Here is a 22,707-nt window from a genome sequence, read left to right as displayed (position 1 = left end):
AAACAACAATGGGCCCAACACCGAACCCTGTGAAACTCCACTAATAACATTTGTCCACGAAGAGCAGTGTCCATTGATTACAACTCTATGTCATCTCCCACTCAACCATCCTTTTATTCATTGTAGCAACTTACCCTTAATGCCATACCTCTCCAATTTGTACAGTAGTCTTTCATGTGCAACAGTATCAAATGCTTTCCTGAAATACAAGTATATAATATCAAAATTATTTTTGGCATTGAGTTCCTTTGTGACCACATCGTAGTATCCAATCAAATTGGTCAGACACAACCTCCCTTTAACAAACCCATGCTGTGTCTTAACTATAACTGCAGTATTGTCTAGATTGTCTAGATCCTGCAATTCTTCTTTAACCAGTGATTCCATTAATTGCCCCAGAACACAAGTTAAACTAACAGGTCTGTAGCTATTTGTGTCACCTTTTGAACCCATTTGTGAATTGGTGATACATTTGCATACCTCCAGTCCATGGGGACTTCCTCTGAGTCCAAGGAAGCTCTCATAATTATGGCTAAGGGTTTGCTTACTTCCTTTGCTATAACTGGATAGATCCCGTCCACCCTAGGTGCCTTCCTTATGTTTAACTTCAGCAATTACTCCTCCACTTTGCTCTCAGTTATTACAAAAGCACTTAGCTCCCTGTTAGCATATGATAAACTTCTGGCACTCCCCTCATTGATTAACTCCTTGTGTTTGTGAATGTTAATGCAAAATACTCATTCAGTTTATCAGCTACCTGAGAATGATCATCAGTAGTCAACCCATCTATGTTAAGTGGTCCAGTCTGATTCATCCCTTTCATTCTTGCGTTTACTTAAGTAAAGAACTCTTTGGTGTTTTTCTTTGCATCCTTTGCCAAAGATTTCTCATAATCTGCCTTTGTCTGCCTAGCCTCCTTTGTGACTTGATTACAGACTAGTTTATACCTGCCATAGGCTTCTGAATCACCTGATACTTTATATGCATCCCATACATTTTTCTTCTTTGCCACAAGCCTCATTAATTCATCTGACGTCCATTTAGGCCTAAACCTTGAACAGTATTTCTTAGTTGGAATGAAAAGCCTAGTAGCCTCCAAAATTAAGTCCCTGAAGGCTTCCCATTTAGAATTCAACGTTGGTAACATCATATTCACTTGATCCTCTGTATAGAATTTAAAAACTGTCTGAGACCTCTGTAGCCACCTTTACGAAAGCAAAATCCCTTCCTTTTAGCCTTGATGGTAGTTACATCATTAAGTAATTCCCACACTAGCATTAGCATTAGTAGAGGCATTTGATGCAAGAAAGCAAGCTTATGCAGCATCAGTCAAAAAAAAAAAAAAAAAAAAAAACCACTTCCACTTCACCCCTCTGTTCGTTCAAAATACCTGTCCAGCTGAGCCTTAAACTTATTTAGGCTATCAACTTCCACGACAAGGGATGGAAGTCTGTTCCACCAACCAACCACCCGCTGGCTAAAGGCAAATTTCCGCACATCTATCCTACATCTGTCTTTCCTCAATTTGAATTTATGCCCTCTCAGGTGATTATTCTGAGCGAGAGGAAGAATCCCATCAGCATTGAGCATGCTCAAACCATTCAAGGCTTTATACACCTCTATCAGATCACCTCGCTGGTGCCTAGTCTCCAGACACTGTAATTTGCGAAACTTAATCCTTTCTTCGTAAGAGCACCCCTTTGTTCCATTCACTAATCTTGTTGCCCTTCTCTGTACTCGTTCCAGCAGCTCTACATCCTTCTTGAAATGAGGCCTCCAGACCTGTATACAGTACTCTAGGTGTGGCCTGACCATTGCCTTATACAAGGGAATAATCACCTCCTTATCCCTGCTAGAAAAATTCCTATATATCATTGACAATACACCATGAGCTACTCTTGCAGCCCCTCTGCACTGCTCAGAGAACTTCATATCTGCCTGCACAACCACCCCCAGGTCCCTTTCATTCTCCTACCACTGTCAGTGTAGTACCACAGAGTTGATACGTTGCTCTGGGGTTGCTGTTTCCCATGTGTAGTACTTTACATTTGTCAATGTTAAACTTCATTTGCCACCTCTCAGCCCATCTGCTCAACCTTTCCAGATCCTGTTGCAGCAGCATAGTGTCAGTAGTGTCCTTAACAACCCTGCCTACCTTTGTATCGTCTGCAAACTTCGACATTAAGGTTGATATACCATCATCATTATCATTTACGAATACAGAAAACAATAATGGACCCAACACTGAGCCCTGAGGGACTCCACTAATAACATTAGTCCACGACGAGCAGTGTCCATTGATTACCACTCTCTGTCTTCTCCCCCTCAGCCACCCCTTTATCCACAGCAGCAATTTGCCTCCAATGTCACACTGCTCCAATTTGTGCAGCAGTCTTCCATGTGCAACAGTATCAAAAGCCTTTCTAAGATCCAAGTATATAATATCAAAGTTATTCCCTGCATCCAGTTCCTTTGTGACTGCATCATAGTATCCAATCAAATTGGTCAGGCAAGACTTGCCCTTAACAAAACCATGCTGTGTCCGAGCTATACCTGAAGTCTTGTCTAAATGATCCTGCAGTGCTTCTTTAACTAGTGCCTCCATTAATTTTCCTGGAACAGAAGTTAAACTTACAGGTCTATAATTACTTGTGTCAGCCTTTGATCCTCCTTTGTGAATTGGGGTCACATTTGCACATCTCCAGTCTGTGGGTACCTCCCCTGAGTCCAAGGAAGCTCTCATAATTATGGCTAAGGGTTTGCTTACTTCCTCTGCTGCCTCCTTTAATATAACTGGATAGATCCCATCCACCCCGGGTGCCTTTCTTGTGTTTATCTTCAACAATTTCTCCTCCACTTTACTCTCAGTTATTACAAGATTCTCTAGCTTACTGCTAGAGTTTAATACACCTCTGGCTTTCCCCTCACTAAATAACTCCTCATGTGTGAATGTCGATACAAAATATTCATTTTGTTTGTTAGCTACCTGAGTAAGATCATCAACAGTTGACCCATCAATATCAAGTGGACCAATCTGATTCATCCCCTTCCTTCTAGAGTTTACATAAGTAAAGAACTCTTTGCTGTTTTTCTTTGCATCACTTGCCAAAGATTTCTCGTAGTCTGCCTTCGCCTGCCTAACCTCCTTTGAAACTTGGTTATAGATCAACCTGTATCTATCATAGGCTTCTGTGTCATCTGTTAATTTGTATGTATCCCATGCATGTTTCTTCTCTGCCATATGCCTCATCAGTTCATCTGACATCCATTTAGGCCTAAACCTTGAACAATATTTCTTAGTTGGTATGTAAAGCCTAGTAGCTTCCAAGATAAGTTCTTTGAATGCTTCCCATTTTGAATTTGCTGTTGGTAACATCATCAGTTGGTCCCACTGTATAGAATTTAAATACTGTCTCAGTCCATCGTAGTCGCCTTTACGAAAGCAATAACCCTTCCCTTTACCCCTAATGGTAGTTACCTCTTTGAGTAACTCCCACTTCAGCACACTGTGATCACTGCCACCTAGTGGTTCAGTTATCTGCAGATTCTTAATGCATGAAGAATCACTGCTGATAATCAAATCAAGAGTATTCCTCCCTCTAGTTGCCTGCTGAACATGCTGATGTAGAAAACAATCATCCAATAAATCCACAAAATCCTTGCTAGTGTGTGAGTGACCAGCCCCCAAATTCCAGTCAATATCTGGGAAATTAAAATCTCCCATTATAAGACTCTCTGATTTACTGGCCCACTCTATTTCCCTGTACAGTTTCTTATTATACTCATCAGAGTCATTAGGCCTATAGCACACTCCTACTCTCAATTTTGATCTCCCAATGCTTATGTCACACCAAACTGACTCGACACTGCACTGTCTAGTGATGTCCACTGGCTTCACTTCCTTGGATTTTATGTATTTCTTAAATAATAGCATAACCCCTCCTCCCTTCCTATCCAGTCTATCCTTTCTGTTGACGTTGTACTCCCCAAATTCCAGTTCTGCATTCCTTATGTCTGTGTGACACCACGTCTCTGATATCCCAACAATATCTGCCTTTGATGTTTTGAGCAATACCTCAAATTCATCAAATTTATCTACTAAACTCCTAGCATTGGTGTACACGCAAGTATCATCATCATCATCATCATCAGCCATTTTCAATCCACTGCAGGATGAAGGCCTCTCCAGCAACTTTCCAGTTCCTTCTGTTTTGAGCACTGGACATCCATTTACTACCCACAAACTCATGAATTTCATCTATCCATCTCCGCCTTTGTCTTCCAGGTTTTCTTCTAGCTCCTCTTGGATACCATTCTGTTATTTTCTTAGTCCATCTGTCATCATGTCTTCGAGCTATGTGTCCTGCCCAAGACCATTTTAGTTCTTTAGTTTTGATAAGAATGTCCTTTACTTGAGTTTGTTGCCTAATCCATGTGTTTCTCTTCTTATCTAACAGTCTTATTCCCAATATGATTCGTTCCATTCTTCGCTGTGTAGTTCTCAGCTTCTCTTCCATTCTTTTGGTGAGTGCCCAAGTTTCACTTCCATAAGTCATGATGGGGAGTATACATTGGTCCATTATTTTACGTTTCAGACAAACTGGGATATTGCTCTTCAGTATGTGACTATATTTCCTGAATGCTATCCATCCAAAATTTATTCTTCTCTTGACTTCCAGCCATTTATCATTATTACAGCTAATAACTTGTCCCAGATAAGTATATGACTCCACCTTTTCAATTACTGCTCCTTCAATCATTATTTCCCTTTCTGTGGCATACTTGTTCATCATTACTTTTGTTTTAGCCATATTCATCTTTAGTCCAAAATCCTTACTAGCTGTGCATAACTGATTAAGATTTTCCTCTAATTCTTTGGGATCATGGCTTATGACCACAATGTCATCTGCAAATCGTAAATGGTTTAGGTACTCTCCATTCACATTGACTCCTTTCTGCGACCAGTCTAATCTTCTGAAAGCTTCCTCAAGGGCAGCAGTAAACAGCTTCGGAGATATTGTGTCTCCTTGTCGAACTCCTTTCTCAATTTTAAATTTCCTACTGTCTTTGTCTAGTCTAATAAAGGAGGTAGCACTCTCGTATATTTTCTTCAAAATCATAATATATGGGGTATCAATGCCTTGTCTTTCCAGTGCCCGAAACATTGCCTTATGCTGTATGGAGTCAAATGCCTTTTCATAATCCACAAATGCCAGGCATAATGGTATTTTATATTCATTTGCTTTCTCCATTAGCTGTGATATTACATGAAGGTGATCCATAGTTGAGAATCCTGTCCTAAAGCCAGCTTGCTCTTTCGGTTGATTCTCATCCAGTATTCTTTCTAATCTGTTAGTAATGACCCTTGTGAACAACTTGTAGATGTGGGATAGCAAGCTAATTGGTCTATAATTTCCAATTTCTGATTTATCTCCTTTCTTATGCAGCAAAACTATGATTGCATTATTCCACTGCTTAGGCGTCACACCTTTTCTAATGCACTTTGTGAAGAACCTTGCCAGTTTTTGTGTTATGTCTCTTCCTCCCAATTTTAACAACTCTACAGTAACTTCATCTTCCCCCGGGGCTTTCTGATTCTTCATTTTCTTCAATGCATGCTCTACCTCATCAGGAAGAATATTGGGTATGTCGTACGTGTTGCTACTTTGCAATCCATCTTCCCCACTGCTGGCATCATTCCCCTGCTCCTTGTATAATTCTCTATAGTAGTCTTCTGCTATTTGAATTATGCCTTCTCTGCTGTTTATAAGTACACCATCGCTATTCTTCAGTTTCAGTATCATTTGTCTTTCTGTATTACTGCTCATGGCTGCTGATTTAAATCCTTTGTTTTCCCTTAATGCTTGTTCTACTTTTCTTGTGTTAAATCTTCTTATGTCCTCTCTGAGTCTCTTTCTAATGGCTTTGCATAACTCAGTATACTCGATTTTCTCCCTGTCAGTGTTTTTCTTGCTTTTCATTTGTCGTCTTCGGTTCATCATGACAAGTGTTTCTTGACTAATTTTTTCTTCTTTGGATTTCTTTTTCCCTATAGGTTTCTTGGGCTTTATCACTTTCAAAAAGTTGTAATATTCCTCGTCGATATCTTGGTCCTCAGCAGTCTGCAGAAGCTCAAACTTGTTCTTAAGTTCCAGTACATACTGCTTTTTCTCCTCCTCTGTTATTTCAAAGACCTTTGTATTATTTACTCGAGTCAGTTTTTTCCTTTCCTTTCCTACATCTATATCAAGTGTACATCTTACCATTCTGTGATCACTTCCAACATTTACCTTATTCAGGACGGTAACATCATTCACAATATATCTTCTGTTAGTGAGGATGAAGTCGATTTCATTAGTAGTTAATCCATTTGGACTCTTCCATGTCCACTTTCTGTTCACCCGTTTCTTGAAAAAAGTGTTCATTACTGACAGTCCTTGAGATTCTGCAAATTCCACAAGTCTTTCACCTCTTTCATTTCTTTCACCAATTCCAAAATTTCCTATAGTTCCCCTTTCTGTGCTGTTTTGTCTTTTTCCAACCTTAGCATTGAAGTCTCCCATAATAATAGTGTAGTGGGTTTTCTGCTCATCTAGAAGAGTCTCAATTTCAGTGTACATTTCTTCAACCTCTTCATCATCATGGCTCGATGTTGGTGCATAAATCATTATAATCTTTAGCTTGTATCTCTTAGAAATCTTGAGTATTAGTCTTGACACTCTTGGTGATGTACTTTTGAATTCCAAAATGTTGTTTTTAAAATCTTTATGGACCAGAAACCCAATTCCACCTTCACTCCTTTCACTGTTTCCATTGGTGTACAGCAGATTTCCACTTGATAAACTTATAAGTGATTCATTTCTTCTTCTTGTTTCAGCCAAACCGATGATATTCCAATTCACATTTTCTAATTCCTTTTCCAGCTCTAATATCCTGTCTTCACCGATGAGTGTTCTTACGTTATAACAGGCCAAGTTCAATTTCCGTGCAAGTATACATTGTTCAATTTCCACGCAAGTATACATGCACCTATTTCTATTCTTAGTTACCCTAACACAACCCATGTGTTTACTTGTACCGCAATGACTCCCAGCAGTCTCTGAAATATCCTGCATCTTGTTTTTCAGGCTTCTGCTCATTCCAATAGAAGCAGTACAAGAATCTCTTTCACCTCTGCCAGTGGCTACTGTTAATCTATTCGTCTTTGTCTTCCCCCAAGCTAGCAGTTTTCCGACCCACCTAACACTGCCTCGATAGCATCAGCAAACATTCTTGCACCCTTTCTGTTTAAGTGTATCCCATCCCTGTAGAAGCAATCTCTCCTGTTAACAAGTACAGTCCAGGCTGAAAAAAATTCTACCCCTTGAGCCTTGCACAATCTTTCCAGGGCCGAATTGATCGACAAGGCTCTCATCATATACTCCCTCCTATCGTGTATGGGCAGAATTGCAGGCACTTTCAAATTCAACCCTATTTCACTGCTTTTTTTCAACAGTGACCTGTAGTTGTTAAGCAATTCTGCCGGTCTCCTACTCTTGATATCATTAGTGCCAACGTGTACAACTATATCACCTTTTGTGCTCTTAAAAGATGATATCTGCTCTACAACGTCACATCAGTACATTGTCATCATTGTCACCCAGTGGTTCTTTTACCTTCAAATTCTTAATGCATGAATAATCACTGCTGATAATCAGATCAAGAGTATTATTCCCTCTGGTTGCCTCTTGAACATGTTGCTGTAGAAAACAGTTATTGGATAAATCCACAAAATCTTGCTAGTGTGTGTGTGACCAACCCACAAAATTCCAGTCAATATGTAGAAAGTTAAAATCCCCCATTATAAGACATTCTGATTTACTGGCCCATTCTATTTCAATTGCTCATTATACTCATCAAATTCATTAGGCCTATTACACACACCTACTCTCATTTTTCCTTTCCAGTGCTTATTTCACTCCAAACAGACTCAACACTGCATTGTCCACCAACATCAATTGGATGCACTTTCTTAGATTTTATGTGTTTCTTAACTAACAGCATAACCCCTCCTCCCTTCCTGTCCTGTCCTGTCTTGTCTATCCTTCCTGTGCACATTGTACTCCCCAAATTCCAATTCTGCACTGCTTATATCTGTGTGACACCACGTCTCTGATATCCCAACAATATCCACCTTGGATGTCTTCACCAGCACTTCATATTCATCAAATTTATTTTCTATACTCCTAGCATTGGTGTACATGCAAGTATACATGCACCTATTCTTATTCTTAGTTACTCTAACACAGCCCATGTATTTACTTGTTACACTGCAACTCCCAACAGTCCTGGAAATCTCCATCACCTTGCTTTTCAGGGTGCTGCTCATTCTAATCGAAGCAGTGCAAGAATCACTTTTGCCTCTGCCTGCGGCCACTGTTAACCTTTTAGTCTCTGTATCCCCTCCTCAAGCTAGCAGTTTTCCGACCCACCTAACACCACCTCGATAGCATCAGCAAATATTCTTGCTCCCTTTCTATTTAAGTGTACCCCCATCCCTGTAGAAGCAGTCTCTCCTATCAACAAGCACAGACCAGGCTGAAAAAAATTCTATCCCTTGAGCCTTGCACAATCTCTCCAGGACTGAATTAATCAACAAGGCTCTCATCATATACTCCCTCCTATTGTGTCTGGCAGAATTGCACACTTTCACATTTAACCCTAAACAACTGTAAAGCAGTACAAACAAGATTATCAGCAGGCTAAGAGCAGAAAACTTGTTTCTTGTCCAAATGGTAGTTGAGCATTTTGGTCTCTTGTCAAAGCTATTGGCCTCAACTTTCATACATCTCTATTCCCACCTCTGTCAAAACCAGGCAGTTCTCTTGTCACTTCAGCTAAAGATAGAGTTGATCTGCTAGTGTCCTACTTTTCTTCTAACTCTTGTATTGATGATCTTGGTAAAAAACTTTCTACCATTCTCAGTACACTCCATTCATTTCTTCCTGTTTTCTTGTGTTGAGAGGATGCCAGAAGAATTTTGAACAGTCGTAAATCTCAAGAAAGCACCGGGTACTAATGTTATTTCTTCAGCTTTTTCTCAAAACTTGTGCTCCTGAACTTAGTCCTGTTCTATGTCACCTTACCACTGATTAGATTAGATTTCTGCTTGGAAATTTGTGCATATCCAGCCAGTTCCTGAAAATCAGAAGTGTGTTGATCCACTGCAGTGGAAGAGTTTCACCCAATTCTTTCAAAAATTCAGTGGAAAAGTTTGGTGAAACTCAAGCAGTTGCTCTTGACATTTCAAAGGCTTTTGTCCTTGTTTGGCATAAAGGCTGTCTAAATAAGCTTCCATCTTATGCTTTATTTCCGTATTTTGTATTTGGATATCCAGTTTTCTTTCTGACTGCTCACTGCAGGTGATAGTAGATGGCTCTATGTCATTTAACTTCTCTACTAATGCTGGTGTTCTACACAGTTCAATTCTTTTTTCTCTTGTATATTAATGACTTTCTTCATTTGAGTGGAAATCTTATTCATAGTTTTGCTAATGATAGCACATTGCATTCCACCTTCCAAGTTTGAGAAACCTTGCCCCGAGCAAATGGCTTCAACTTCTCGAATATCCACTACCAATTTCTTAAATGCTTATCTCCAGGTAATTCTTCAGCGGAACAAAGATAACAGTGGATATCTATCCTTCTAAAACTCAGTCCTGTTTATATCTGACAAAAAGGATTCTTCTGCTCCTATGCTTATCTTTGATGACTCTCAGATTTCTAGACAGGATTGCCCTGACTTTTAATCTCCTTTGGCATAAGCACATCAAAAATATTGCTTCCTCACATCTAAAAAAACTAGGTTCTCTCCTTTGCTCTCAGCATTACTTTTCTTCCAAACAGCTAATCACTCTGTACAAATGTCAAATCTGCCTTACCACTGATTAGATTATTGTTCACACATCTGGCATGGTACCCCCCCCCAAACCTATCGCAGACTTCTAGACTCCACTCAAGAGGGAAATGACCAATCTCTCTCTCTCTCTGCTGCAAGCCTTTTCTATAGCTACTTCCATAATTCCCATTCTTTCTCTTCTAAATCAGTCCAAACAGTCAGCATCCTTTTACTATCCAACTTCAAACTGACAGAACCAACTTTTTGTTCTTCCTTATTTAACAACCTCCCTTCATACATATTTCCTGAAAATTACATTCTATAGAAATTCAAGTATAGTATCAACGAGTATCTTCTTTCCTCTTCTCAACCTTCAACCCATGCACAGTACTAAGTACTCTAGGATCTAATAGCTCTCATGCTTTGGGTTTTCATAAAAAAAAAATTTTTAGCTTTGTGCTCATCACACCTTTGACTTGTCTTCCTTAAGGCTGGTGAAACACACATTACATTAGTATTGAAAATGTGACAAAATATGTATAGCAATACTGGATAAATTCTAGTTTTGGCCCTATGACATTTCATTTTTGCTATATTTTCTCTTAATGTCAACAACTGCAGTTTGTCCTGTGAGGAAAGCATTTTTCATACTCCAATTCATGTTATAAAAGCCTTCAAAAATTTGCTTTCATCTTTTTACTGACACCCAGTGTAAGCATTGAAGACTATATTCATGTGATAATAACAAACATTCTTTTTTTAGTATTAACTAGCCACTTGTTGACACATATTCTTCACTGTGTACCTGCTTATGTTTTCAAATGAACTTCTTTCTTATAGTTTTTAGGTTGCCTAACTCGTTTTTTCCCCTGTATACTTCATTAGTTGCCAACTGAACCTGTGATTGTGTGTCATTTTCTTCATTTTGTTTAAAGTTGTCTTCTAGAGTTTCAGGTTGTGCTGATTCAAATGGTAGCTGTAGTCCTGAATTTTTATTACAGTTTGTAACTAGATTAGAAACAAATTGAAAATGCAGGTAACTTTACTTTTTAACATTAATCTATAAGCATGCCAGTTAGGCATATATAAAAATCTTTGATAATGAGTTTATACAGTTCCAGTATAAGTATGCATGTATGTGAAGTAATTCAGTAGTTACAATAATTTTAGATCAAGGAATGTTGCAAGAGTACAAAATTTTTCTAGTTGCCAAAGCGAACATTGTTTGAAAAGAAACAGAGCCAAACTTATCTAACCAACAAAATAATTACAGTAATCCAGATATAGTTGTGTAAAATTTATTTAGAATGGATTAAACCTTACACTACACCTAATAAAGTATTTCAGTGGATTAAGTTTAAAATATTCATTAGAAAAACCTTTTTCGGAAGTGCATTTCTGGTTTAACTAAAGTTCTTATGGTAAAAGCCTAGAGCAATTGGAGGAAGGCCAGTCTTTCTTAACCAACTCAATATTTATGCTATCTTTAAAATTACAATGTACATAATCCTGAAACAATAAATTAACTAAAACTAATAATAATTAGTAGAATACTTACCTGACAGTTCTAAATCACGAAGGTTTGATGAATAATCTTTGTCGATATCTGTGTCATCACCTAATAAATCTTCCTCATCAAAATCCATCCACTTATCATCTGCCATTTTGTTGTTAGATATGTACATATGCCTCTAAACAATGTTGTGTTCTGCAGATTGCCAGCCTTGCTCATAGCGAGTAGCACTGCTTTAACTAAGATACCAGGAAAAGCACTGACAAAAATGGCAATATTTTACCAATTCAAGCAATAATAATGATATATTAAAAATGTGAGTTAGGCACCCACTTAGACATTCATATATAAATGCACACATACACAGATACTATGCATAAATACTAACGTATATGTTACCAGCAATGTACGTAATCCAGGCATTGTACATAGTTCCTTGGCATTCTGTTAATGCCTAACTAGTGTAGGCAAAGTAAGAAATAAATGAATTTTACTCTTTGCTTAGAAAATGTATATAGTACCTAGGCATTACATATATTGCCAAGACTATTTTAAGTAACGTATTAATAAAACAAATTTACTTTAATTGAATGATATTGTTTATTAAATAAAGTCCTTTAAAATAGTGTACTGAAGTTTTCATTATTGATTGATTGAAGTTTTGATTTTAAAAATTATGGATCCAAAAAAAAAAAAAAAAATTAAAAATTACCCTACAATAAGTGTGGGGCGCTTCCGTAGCCAGGTGGGCAGGAGCAGCAGTGCGTAGCACACGCTTCTTGATTAGACGGGGTTCGAGCCCATGACCACCAAATAAGGAGGATGTGGAAAGGTCAGGGAATGACCACCGCATATCCCCAGAGCAATATGGCCTTAGTTGCTAATGCTCCTAAAAACCAAATAACAAACAAACAATAAGTGCATTTAAGATTTTATTTATTTCAGCAAGCAGAGCTGAAACGACACTTGGAATTACATGGTATACCTTCTTTCTTACACAAAAACCTTAGTACAGCCAGGCCTCGCATAATGCGAGTTTGATTAATACATTTTTCAGTTACCACTTTTGAAAAAATTATACCACTTTTCACTTTACACAATGCAAATTTCCAGTTAACGCAATTTTTTTTTTTATGCGATAGTTGAAAAAGATATGAATCGCATGTTAAGCTTACCGCGCATCGGACGGGCAATAAACAAACGTTTGCCTGCCTCAGTGTGTTCCATCAACCATCAGAAGAAGATGTGTTACTTGTTTGCCTCCCACTAATAAAGTCAATGCAGACTTGCATTTAAAAATTCAAATTTTTAAATGAGCCAGATGAAAATGTTACTGCGAAGGAGATAACTGTAAAAGAACCTCAAACAAAAGGTTTGAGGTTCTCTGCGATATTAATTTCACCAGGGCCCAGAGAAGATTCTTGTCGGCTATCGGAAATCGATTGATGAAAAGAGAAAGTCAACACTGTTCAAATATTTCCGCAACAGTCATTTCTTCATTGTGAATTTTATTATTATCAGCTGTACGGTAACAAGGAAGCCTGTGGCTTATGCTGCACCAGCCAAAAAAAAAAAAAAAAATCTGAATTCCCGAGAGAGAGAGAGAGAGAGAGAGTAGAAGGGGATCACCAAGAAAGAAAAGAATGATGATATCCAGCTCAGGACCCTGGGTGTGCCAAGCCCATATGCACCAGATGTGAGCCCCTGGGGTTAATGTCAGAGGTTCCCAAACTTCATTGGTTCACAGCACCTTTAGTGTCTCAGTAATTTTTTCACAGTGCACCTAGACCAAAAGAAATACCTAACAGTTCCATTTATTAAGTAGTTAGGTCCAAACAACTTAATAAGAAATGTTGAACTACCTCGAGCTAATAGTTCGCAAGGTGTCCGACAGATGTCAACTATCGCTGTGTTTCCCTCAAAAATTTAAAATATTCCACTGTGCACAGTTTGGGAATCGCTGTTTTATGCAATAAACATTTAATTCCATAATGATTTTCATTATCTTTTACATTTATGCAGTTAAGTTATTTAAAAGGTATTTTTAAAATTCTTTATGGACATTCCAGGTCAAGGACCAATTATAATTTTTTCTATTGATTATTATATTAAATTAACACGTTTCTGTTTTGCACAATGCGCTCACGGGACGAATTAATCACGTTAATCAAGGCCAGACTGTATGATTTCCTTGTTGATAGGATCTCTATTCCAGTGCAATTAAGTTTTCTCCTCATAATGAAAACTGTGATTTTCCTCAACTTAGAGAAACCTTCATGCATTACGACAGCCAAAATATTGCAAGCATCTCCTCAACCTTTAACTCCTCAGGTATATAGGAGCTTGAACTGCGGCCCCCTTGTTCATCTGGCAGAAACTTGTCAGACAAGCTCTTCATTTTCTTTGCCTTGTTGTTCTAGGTTATTCTTTGCATTTTGTCAACCTTTAGCAGCATTTTTGTTGTTGCTACAAAGAGGACAAGAAATGGATACCCCATATCCTTCATAATCGCCTCCATTAGGGTTGCCAGAAATGACATGAATATTGTGACCATTTACTGGGCACTGGTGAGCCTCACTCATAGCTTTAGAACATACACGCAACAGATAAGCAAAAAAAAATACTTCCATTGTAGGGGATGGAGGTGATGGTAAAGAATTGTCAAAGTATCCTAACACAAGTTGAAATGCTAGGCGGTGGCTGTTCTTCATTCTTATTTACTTCACTTGAATTAATAATCTTTTCCAAATATTCTTTTCACGACTTCCTGAGGATGATTTGATATACTCAACCCAACCTTAACTCATATGCCACATATGGCTCTATTCGGCTGCAAAGGTCTCTTGATTATAGATATATAATAGGCTCTATTTTTCTCTATTATCTATATATCTCTATTATAGATATATAATAGGCTCTATTTTTCATTACTGGACAAATCATATGCCTTGACTCCACTGGGAAGTTTTTTCATCTTTCATCCATGCAGCAAGCATGTTTTCTTTATCTTGGTTCGCCTATTCCACCCTTGGCTATGGCAAGGTTTCCCATACACAATTTTAAGTTGAGGCTGGAAACAACGTTGTTGGCAAACTCTCTGTCATTATTGGATTGCAGGTGCACCAGTAAGGATAAAAATATCTATGAGATTGTGAAGAACTACCTCTTCAGTCTTTTTCGTTTTGAGAGCTTTAAGCACCACAAATTTGGTTAGATGAGTCTGGTAAACCATTATAAATTTGTACCCACTGCCAGGATGGGTCTGGAAGTCAGTTAGGTCAAGTTGACAACACGAATCAAATTCAGAAGAAATTATTGGCTTAACCGCAACTCCTTTCGTACAGCCTTTCTGCTTTTGCTGGCAAGGTTCACACGGTAGGATATACAGTTCAACATCAAAGCAAGTAATATTCTTGTATCTGTTAGACAGTTCCTTAATCATACAATCTTGCCCACTGTGCCCAGTCAACTGAAGTGTCTCATGAAGCAGATCAAACCAACCATTTTTTTTCTGGATCTGCCAACAAGTGGCGGATCCAGAAAAAAAATGACAGGAGGGGCGCCATTTGTGACAGGGGGCCACAATATTCATGAAGGCATAATCAAACTTATTGTCTGAGTTTAAATATGATGTGCACAAACAAGACACAAAATAATTCACAGAACAAAACAAATATGGCACTCAAACAGAATGTGACTGGCGGACACAGGCACACAGCTAAAGTCTGAATTACTTTGAAGTAAACATTACACATGACCAAACTGCATGACGCCTCAAACTAGAATGGTAATCACATTAGCATCAGTGTTGCCAACTGTAGTCAGTTGAAAATAGCTGAGCCACAATGCAAAAATAGATAAAATCCTACGTTAACAATGAAAAAAAAAATTTTTTGTAGCTAAAGGGAATTTTAACTATTATTGTATATTCTCTGAAAAATGCCAGGGGGGTACATGACCTGGTGCCCCTACCCTGAATTCGCCACTGACTCTCAGACTTAAAACAACAGCACTATATTTTTCCTTTATTGGCTGTATAAGCCAATGTTCCTGTTGAACGACCATTGCGTCATGTTTTTTTTTTTTTTTTTAACAAACAGTAATGGTGGGGCTCCTTGACAGTGGGTAGAATGGGATGGGCACTGCACTTTTTGGATTAAAGTTATTGGTGGAGTCTCCTAATGTTCAATGGTAGTGTTTTCAATATTTATTAACAATATTCATGAAGGCATAATCAAACTTATTGTCTGAGTTTAAATATGATATAAAGGTTGGCATGGTGAACAATAATGGTGTACTACTGCAACAAGACCATAGAGAAATTAGGCAGAGCGGATGAGAAGTAACAATTGAGTTTAAAATTGATAAATGCAAAGTACTGCATTTGTGGAGCAGTAATCTCCCCAATTGGATAGTACCATACTCGAAATGGTGGAGAATGTAAAAGACTTAGGGATAATTACCTCCTAGATCTTTTATGTTCAGACTTCACGTCAGACTGTATTTGAAATTCAAAGAAATTCATGTACAGTCTGACATAAAGTTCTCTGACAGTGCAGACAGGCTGCTAGGGCAGTTCATGGGATTCTGTCAATGATATATAGGAATTTTACCTGCAGGTTTTTATTTTTATTGGCGCATTAGCTACTAAGGCTATAATGCGCTTACCTGCAGGAAGAAGACAATTTTCCATTGTATAAGATAATTGTTAGCCACATACTGAGTACTGCATACAGATCTGGAAGCCTCATTTTAAGAAAGATGTGGTTGTCTTAAAATGGGTGCAGAGAGAGAGGAGCAACAAGATTAGTCAAAGCCACAGAATTGTAAACTTCTATTCTGTAAACTGCAGTACTTGGAAGACACTTGCAAAGAGACCTGATTGAAGTGTTTAAGGCTTTAAATTGATTGACTAAACTAAAATGCCAGTATCATCCTTACTCTTTCTCAGACAACACCCATAAGAGGTCACAAACTTAACCTGAGAGCAGCTAGTTGCAGGATACATGTGTGAAAATATTAACAGTAGATTAACAGTAGCACTGGCAGAGGAGAAGGGGATTCTTGCACTGCTTCTATTGGAATGAGCAGCAGTCTGGAAAATAAGATGCAGGATATTACAGAGACTGCTGGGAATCATGGGGGTACAAGTAAACACATGGGTTGTGTTAGGGTGGCTAAGAGGAAGAGCAGGTGCATGTATACTTGCGTGTACACCAATGCTAGGAGTTTAGTAAATAAATTTGATGAATTTGAGTTATTGCTCAAAACATCAAAGGCAGATATTGTTGGGATTCACAGACTAAAAGATTAATGGCAGAGGTGAAAGTGATTCTTGCACTGCTTCTATTGTAATGAGCAGCAGCCTAGAAAGCAAGTTGCTGCGGACTTCAAGAGCTGCTGGGAGTCATTGTTGAACGTAAATACATGGGCTGTGTTAGGGTAACTAAGAGTAAGAATAAGTGCATGTATACTTCCATGTCCACTAATGTTAGAAGTATAGTAAATAAAATTGATGAATTTGAAGTGCTGATCAAGACATCAAAAGGCAGATATTGCTGGGATATCAGAGACATGGTGTCACACTGATACAAGCAGTGCAGAATTGGAATTTGGGGAGTGCAATGTGTACAGAAAGAACAAACGGGGTAGGATGGAGAGGTTATACTGTTCGTTAAAAAACCCACAAAATCTAAGGAAGTGCATCCAGTTGACAAGGGTGGACAGTGCAATGTTGAGTGTTTGGTGTGACATAAACACTGAGAAAGGGAAAATGAGAGTAGGAGTATGTTATAGGCCTAATGACTCTGATGAGTACAATGAACAATTGTGCAAAGAAATAGAATGGGCAGTAAATCAGAATGTCTTATACTGGGGGATTTTAACTTTCTAGATATTGACTGGAACTTGTGGGTTTGTCACTCGCACGGTAGAAAGACTTTTGTGGATTTATTGGAGGATTGTTTTCTACAGCAACAGGTTTGAGGGGCATCCAGAGGGAATAATACTCTTGATCTCATTATCAACAGTAATTTTTCTTACATTAAGAATTTGCAGATAAAAGAACCACTAGGTGACAGTGATCACAGTGTACTGATGTGGAATTTACTTAAAGTTGTAACTACCATCAAAGGTAAAGGGAAGGGTTTTTGTTAAGGTGACTACAGTGGTCGCAGACAGTTTTTAAATTCTATACAGTGGGATCAACTGAGGATGTTACCTACAGTGAATTCTAAATGGGAAGCCATCAGGACCTTAATCTTGGAAGCTACTAGGCTTTTCATACCAACTAAGAAATACTGGTCAAGGTTCAGGCCTAAATGGATGTCGGATGAATTAATGAGGCTCGTGGCAGAGAAGAAAACTGCATGGGATACATATAAATTATCAGGCGACACAGAAGCGTATGGCAGACATAAGCTAATTTGTAATCAAGTCACAAAGGAGGTTAGGCAAGCAAAGGCAGAAAAATCTTGGGTAAAGGACGTAAAGAAAAACAGCAAAGAGTTGTTTACTTATGTAAACTCTAGAAGGAAGGGGATGAATCAGATTGGTTCACATAACATAGATAGTTCGACTATTGATGATCCTGCTGAAGTAGCTGATAAATTGAATGAGTATTTTGCCTCTACATTCACACATGAGGAGTTATTCAAGGAGAGGAATGCCAGAAGTTTATCAATCTCTAATAGGGAGCTAAGTGATTTTGTAATAACTGAGAGCAAAGTGGAGGAGAATTTTTTTAAGTTAAACATAAAAAAGGCAGATGAAATCTATCATTATAATGAAGGAGGCAGCAAGGGAAGTAAGGAAACCCTTAGCCATAATTATGACAGCATCCTTAGAGTCATCTCTAGTCCCCATGGATTGGAGATATGCAAATGTATCCCCAATTCACAAAGGGGGTTCAAAGGGTGACACAAATAATTATAGACCTGTTAGTTAATTTCTGTTCTGGGGAAAATAATAAAGTCACTGGTTAAAGTGGTGATACAGGATGATCTAGACAAGACAGTAGTAATAGCTCAGACACAGCATGGATTTGTTAAGGGGGAAGTCTTGTCTGACCAATTTGATTGGATAATACGATGTGGTCACAAAGGAACTGGATGCATAAAATAATTTTGATATCATATACATGGATTTCAGGAACGCTTTTGATACTGTTGGAAGCTATGGTATTAAAGGTAAGTTACTGCAATGGATAAAGGGATCGATGAGTGGGAGATGGCAATAAGTGAAAGAGTGGTAATAAATGGACACTGCTCTACGTGGACTAATGTTATTAGGGGAGCCCTCAGGGTTCGACGTTGGGCCTATTGTTGTTTTGTGTATTTATTAATGATATCAGTGAAGGTATATCAGGCTTAATGTCCCAGTTTCAGATGATACAAAGTTGGCAGGGTTGTTAATGACAGTAAAGACAATATGCTACTAAACAGGATCTAGAAAAGTTAGGCAAATGGGCTGAGAAGTGGCAACTGAAGTTTAACATTGACAAATGCAAAGTACTGCATATGGGTAGCAGTAACCCAAGAGAAACGTATCAACTGTGTGGTACTATACTCAGGGAGGTGGAGAATGAAAAAGACTTGGTGGTAATTGTACAGTGAGATATGAATTTCTCTGAGTAGTGCAGATGGGCTGCCAGAGCAAGTCATGGAGTTTTGTCAATGATATATATGAATTCTGCTAGCAGAGAAATTGTCTGGCTGCCTGGCTTTATTGGCCACCAGGCCCCTAGTGGGGCCCGACGTTGCCTGTATCTTGCCACGTGGAGGCTAGCTGGGTGTGTACAGTATCACAACAAGTTGCTCTGGCAGGTCCTGTGCCACCTGGTTTCCTGGGATTTCAGTGGTTAGGACCTTAAAAAAAAAAAAAAAAATTTATACATTTGACATTAATTCTTAATGGGATTGCTGTTAGGAAATTGCTGGTTGGGGTTGAATGCTAGAGAGATGTGTTAAAAGGCCTAATAAGAGCAAAATTTTGATGTTATTAAATTTAGACATGTGAGGCTATATGCTAGATAAAAGTGTTACTTGGCTTAGAGATTTACATGAAACCGATAGAATTTGGCAGCATTGTTAAGGGGTGTACTCGGTCGGTTTAGTGAGAGAGGGTGGAGACTGAAGACTGGGGGGGGGAAACAGATAGAAGAATAGGGACAAAGTAGGCATCCCCAAAGGGGTCAGTGGAGAGCTCCACCAGGTGAAGTATGGGGGAGACAGAGACCTGTCTCTGTTTCCTCCCTCCCCTGCCTTGGGATGGGGTTTTAAAGGAAACCAGGTTAGAGTACCCAGTTCAGATCGCCAAATGGCGTTGTTGGCAGCAAAGCTGCAGTATGTCTTTGTCGGTGATAGTTGTCATGCTTTGGGCTGAATCCGATAAGAAGCTCAAGCTGCCCATCCCGCTCTGGGGCTGGGATATGTTAACTGGCAGCGGGAACCCATCAGGCGAAGGGGTGGGAGAGACACACATTTACTTTATTCATAATCTGCATTCTCACTCTACTTGCATTCATTTTTTTTTATACTTTTTTCTTATATTTTATAATTTTTTTCCCAAGTTTTATTTATATATACATATATATTTTTTTCCCTCTCACACTCATTAATTTTTTTCTCACACACCAGGGGGGGGATGCAATGATGTGTAGCATAAATTTAAATACTAATTAAAACTAGGGTTACTGTGTACTTAACTGTAGCATTTATGATCTGCGTTCTTTTTCTCACACACTTTCATTCATTCTTCTAGCTTTCGTTTATTCGACTCTTCCTTTCTGCACTGCACTCCTTGGGCACCTCAACTTACTGTTATTCTTCAGTTGTGGTGCAGACCTAGCCGCAAGTTTTTTGCAGGCCAGGGGAGAATGCAGTGATAGTGTTCGTGTGGTTAGTAAATGTTTGTTAGTATATATAAAGTAATGTAAGTTATTTTTAACTTTGTATTCTTTCGGCCAATTACATTTGCTCTTCCACTCATTCCCATTTCTCTCTCTCTCTCTCTCTCTCTCTCTCTCTCTCTCTCTCTCTCTCTCTCATGCTAGGTCACTCTTTCTTTTACCAAAACTGCCATTTATTCCCTTTTACCATAATTTCTAGTTCATACAGTGCCCAACCTATTCATCCTGTCTTTCAATCTCATTCATTTATTCTACATTGCCTCCCCTTGCTACCAACTTACTGATTTTTTCAGCTAATCTGCTTCCCTGGCTGCCTGTACATATCCCTCCCCTACATGGTTACTTATTTGGTGTGGGACCCCAAGTTCCTACACATGGCAGGGTAGTCCTGGGGAGTTTTGTCATGTCAGGTTTCTGTCAGGGCACAGAATACTGCTGTCTTGACAGTTTTTAAGTCATCGTCTGGGTGTGGTGGGAAACTTGGGCAATTTTAACTATTGATTATTGTTTAATTGCTGGGGGACTGAATTGCCATTCTTTGGATTGTTCTGCGTATTTCGAATACTGTGAAAGGTGTAAAGGCTTTATAATTTTCCTCTTCTATGATGAACAGATGTTCTTCTCCCCTGGGAAGGGGGCCAATCTGTGCTATTAGCTCTGTTCTTGGGATATCATATATTATACATTCATATAGAACGTGTGCCCAGTCTTCATGCTCACCACAGGTGCAGTTTGGGTTATCAGTCAGCCCTAAGGAGGTTAGTGTCGCCTTTAGGTAGCCGTGACTTGTCAATATAAATGTTGTAAAAAGTCTAGGGGCATACCACTGGACTTTTTACAACATTTATGCCTGAGGTATAAAATGCAGCTGGTTGTATCAGGGCAGTTTGTGCTGTGTTAAAATAAATCTGTTTAAGGAATACACCAATGATGGGTTTAGAGTAAACCAACAATGTTTAACAACTTGGCCTTGGTCCAATTTTACCATAAAATTCAAATATTTCAGCTCAAATATGGCAAAAAGTCTAGATGACAAATAGGCTAAATTCTAAAAATAAACAAAATGCCTTTTAAATGATAATTGAAACATCCTATATAGTATGAATAAAATTAACAATTTTGACTTTGAGAAACTTCATTCAGCTGAATGAAGTTTCTCAAAGTTAAAACTGATTAAAAATTATTTGTTCAACAAACAGCCAGGAACAGTTTGCAACATTTCCAGTGCTATAGAAATTGAGTAATCAAAAGAAATTGTTTATTATAATTATTATTTTATAATTTCATATAAAACAGGAAATCCCAATTTTTCAGATATCATTAAAAATTTTGTGATTAAAAAAAAAAAAAAAATTAGAATTGGTAGTGTTTATCTGTACATGTACTTAAGAATTCTTAATCACTTAAATAATTTTAAGATTGCATAACAACCAGTGAGTCGTTATGCAAATCAAAGCAACTACAGGTGAACTGCACCGTGGGTCAGGACACTGTATAAAAAACATCTGATACTGAGTTCCGTTAATCAGTGTTACCCTTGTTCTTCAGATGGGAAAGGGAGCGGACCTAAGCAAGTTTGACAAAGGCCAAATTGTAATGACCAGACGACCGTGTCAGAGCATATCTGAAATGGCATGGCTGGTTGGGTGCTCCTGGCCAGTCATGGTTAGTACCCCTCCTCGGACCACTTTCGGTAGTACCTACCGAAAGTGGTCCGAGGAGGGGGGGAACCCACAAACTGCTGGCGAGGTGTTGGACAACCATGGCTCATCGATGCTCGAGGTGAGCGAAGCCTCTCCCGGATGGTATGTGGCAACAGAAGGGCGACTGTGGTGCAACTCACAGGTAATTGGAATGCTGGTGACGGGAGTAATGTGTCACAACACAGTACATCGAACCCTACTGAAAATGGGGCTGCATAGCCGCAGGCTGCTCAAAGTGCCCATGCTCACCACGGTCATCGGTGACAGCGCCTACAATGGGCATGCAAGCATCAAAACTGGATCTTGAGTGATTGGAAGAAGGTAGTCTAGTCCGATGAATCACATTTCCTGTTGCATCATGTGGTCAGTCGGGCACATCTGCGTCGATTACCTGGGGGAGTGATAGCACCTAGATGCACCGTGGGAGAAAAACATGCCAATGGCAGCGTTGTCATGCTTTGGGCGATGTTCTGCTGGGATACTCTGGGTCCAGTCATCCATGTGCTAGTCCCTCTGATGTCTACCACCCACCTAAACATGATTGCTTACCAGGTACACTCTTTCATGGCAATGGTCTCCCCCTCTGGTGGTGGTGCTGTCTTTCAGCTGGAAAATGCGCCATGCCACACCACCCAGATTGTTCAAGATTGGTTTGCGGAACATGAGGAAGACTTCCAGGAATTGCCCTGGCCTCCAAATTCCCCAGA

The 22,707-nt window shown here is 38.9% G+C and overlaps 1 protein-coding gene across 4 annotated transcripts in view; it reads left to right on the top strand.

Moving 5' to 3' along the window:
* LOC150081484 (calcium/calmodulin-dependent protein kinase type II delta chain-like) overlaps positions 1-22,707 on the top strand; it is a 645,695-nt gene that overhangs the window by 601,660 nt on the left and 21,328 nt on the right. The gene's annotated exons all lie outside the window — the stretch shown is intronic.

Source organism: Mastigoproctus giganteus, chromosome 8 (genome assembly GCF_048544385.1).
Source record: "Mastigoproctus giganteus isolate SK-2022 chromosome 8, ASM4854438v1, whole genome shotgun sequence".
Classification (NCBI taxonomy): domain Eukaryota; kingdom Metazoa; phylum Arthropoda; class Arachnida; order Uropygi; family Thelyphonidae; genus Mastigoproctus; species Mastigoproctus giganteus.
Note: the sequence above shows the minus strand (reverse complement) of the source record. Positions and strands in the feature narration are given on the sequence as shown.